Below are 2,976 nucleotides of genomic sequence, written 5' to 3'. Positions count from 1 at the left end.
TCAAGTAGCCTCCTTCCCCTCTTCCCTTGCAGGCTGATTGGCTGCAAGACAGGGCCTGGAGAAGGCCAGGGCACCCAAGGCCACAGAAATGCCCAGGGATGAGTCCCGGCTGGAGATGCCTTGGCTGAGCTGACTGCACTTCCAGGGCACACAGGGCAGGGACTCTGGGGGTCTGGCCAGGAGACTGAGCAAGGGGACCAGGACGGTTATGCAGAAGGCTTCTGCACAGCAAGGCAGACATTCTTCTTGGACTCCCCCAACCAAACTCAAATCTTCCACCTCCTCTTCCTAAAGACCCTTTACTGCAGCTATTCTTTTACTAGAACTACAAGTTTATAGTACATAGATTCAGTGCCCTCGTCTGGCCAACCATCTTCAGCTGCCAATGCCCAAGGTAACCTCCCTCCCTAGCAAGACCTGAACTCAGGACCTTACCTTAAGGAGAAGATGTCCTGTTCTTTCTTTCCCACCAGAACTGCCCTGGCCCAGACCCCATTTCTGTCTGGTGACAAGGACAATCCGCTTACCAGTCTCTGAGGTTGGGGAGGGCAGATTCTCTTCAGCTCCCTGCCCCTGAGAGACCCCAAGAGTCCTGTGTGGCTTCAGCCCACAGAGGAATATCCATGGCCCATATCTCTCAAAACTCTCCCCTCCCACTCTGAATCCACCCTCTACTGCATGCTCCCCTCACAGAACAGACACCTTTTCTTTTCGTGTCCTCGTTTCCTACCCGTACCCCAGACTGACTTTTCTGTCTTAGAATGACCTGTCCCTCTTTGGACAGTGTCTTCCTGGTACTACACATGAAGATGTCCAGCTCACCCCTCCTCAAAGGAGTGAGTGCCTGACCTCAGCTGGGCCCATCAGATCCAGTACTTACCTGGAATAGGAAAAAGACGGTGCAGGTAACCAAAGATTGCAAAAATCTCTGAAGCTTATCCACTTGAGAGAGAGTACCTGAAGATACCGGCCTTTCATTCCTGCTATGTATATCCAATGTGACTGAACTCTGAATAAAATATACAAGTTATAACAATGTAGTAATTGACCCAGCAAACTAGGACACAAACATGTTAGAGGGTAAGGTAGTGAGAGGCATGTTTGGGTGGGGGGTGGTGATGAGCAAGTATGTGAAGGAGAGATAGTGCCCAAACTTGAAAATCACAAAGTTATAATATCTGTTTGGACATAAGGAGACAAATAAATAATTGCTTCTATGTGACGAAACTCTGGGAGTACACAAGGGGACTGCTGTTTTATTAAACAAATTTTCAAGTATACATAACTTTGATAAAGTAACCAAATAAAAAATTTCCTTTCCCATATATGTATGTGTGTATATATGTATTTATATACACATATATATTTGCATTCATTGTATTTTGAATATAAATTTTTATACAATCATGTTAATCTTTCTTTTCATTTAAGGATTTGAGTTTGATGTCACGCATACAATGTGATCCCACTGTATGACTAGAGAAATGTTGGCCAAAGTAAGTTCAGAGCAAATGGTAGGCAAGTACTTCCCAGTTTTGGCCAGAAGATGAAGAAAAAAAGAATTCTCATAAAATGTTAAAAGTATGACTTGTTATATCGTCTTTTCACAGTAATTTAGAAAGAAATTAGCAAAATCAGAAATGTATAAACACTTTGGTCTGACAATTCCATCCTCAGGTGTCTACAGAGAAATAGACAAGCGATGCATGACAGATGCATGTGTCAGTCTGGTCCCTGCAGTTGTATTTGTAATAATACACATTGGAGCAATTTCATGGCCGTCAGTTAGAGAATGTTTGAAGAATGATTCATTCACATCAAGAAGGACATTTCAAAGATCAAAGCCTGATGGAAATGCTGGAGGCCCTGACGCTGATAGGAGCTCATGCATGTTAACCAATTACTATATGACAGGCATTGGCTCCACGCTATTCCTGCACTGCTCATTTAAACATTGGACTACCTAAGTGTTCTGATTTAGCCCATATGATAGAAATGGAGGCACAGAAGATTAATGTGTTTAACTTCAAACCCTGGCAGATTAGGTTTTTCACCCAGAGCCTGTGGCTTCGTCATAGGTGTGATTCAGGTTCTGTCGTTCTCCACGTTAGGAGTTTACAGTATTCCAAATATGAGAAGCTGAGAAAACAAACAAACTCAAAACCCTAAAAACCAGGATAAGAAATGATAGATGTTTGTTGGGTGTGGATTAAAAATGGACTTTTTTCGCCCCAAGCAACAAAGAGGCACCTTGGGAAAGAGACAAGAGACAGGAAGAAGAGAAGCTTTAAGATATATTTAGTCCGAGGAAGAGACTCCTCAGATGGAAGGTCACATCAGCTAGAAACATTAATGTGACTGGATGGGCTCAAACCACTGACTTTTCAGTCAACATCCAATAGCACTAACCTAGTGTTCCAGAGACACTGCTTGTTAAACAGTGAAAGTTGTTGCTCAATTGTGTCATCCATAATTGTCAAATATTGCCATTTAGTTGCACAAGGAAGTATTCTCTGTTGCCAAGCTAGAGTACCCGTAACTGTTCTGTTTTGTTGAACATTCTTCCCCACCACAAACCCTCTTTAGAAGACCGGGGGCTCCTAAAACATTGAGGCCGAGAGTCCTGTCCTTGTGCATGTTTGGGCACCCAGGGCCAAATCCGTGGGAGATTCCTCCACACACATGCCAGGTCCCCAGGTGACAACTGCAGTCTCTGAATCTGAGGTCATCCACTTTCCCATTCCTAGCTCACCTCACCCATCGTGAAGCCCGGTTAATATTGCCAGAAACCCGAGTGGGCAGGTGCTCGCACCAAAGACGGAACCTGCTGTGTGCCCACCTTGTTGATCCCTCCATCCTTCTAGACAAAGGCTTCAGGAGCCAGGGACCTTGTACTCACAAGGCCCTCACCTAGTAGGCATTAGCTCATTATGTATATGTATATGTATATGTATATGTATATGTATATGTATATGT

General features: G+C 44.1%; 1 long non-coding RNA gene across 1 annotated transcript; it reads left to right on the top strand.

The window, feature by feature from the left end:
- Positions 1 to 778: 778 nt before the first annotated feature.
- LOC111549547 lies at positions 779 to 1,919 on the top strand. Its single transcript, XR_002733773.1, has 3 exons — positions 779 to 1,080; positions 1,432 to 1,581; positions 1,678 to 1,919. It is a non-coding gene; the product is annotated as an uncharacterized LOC111549547 (long non-coding RNA).
- The last annotated feature ends 1,057 nt before the right edge of the window (positions 1,920 to 2,976 follow it).

This window comes from Piliocolobus tephrosceles, chromosome 1, assembly GCF_002776525.5.
Source record: "Piliocolobus tephrosceles isolate RC106 chromosome 1, ASM277652v3, whole genome shotgun sequence".
In the NCBI taxonomy this organism is placed as follows: domain Eukaryota; kingdom Metazoa; phylum Chordata; class Mammalia; order Primates; family Cercopithecidae; genus Piliocolobus; species Piliocolobus tephrosceles.
The sequence above is the reverse complement of the archived record's forward strand: the minus strand, read 5'-3'. Positions and strand labels throughout refer to the sequence as shown.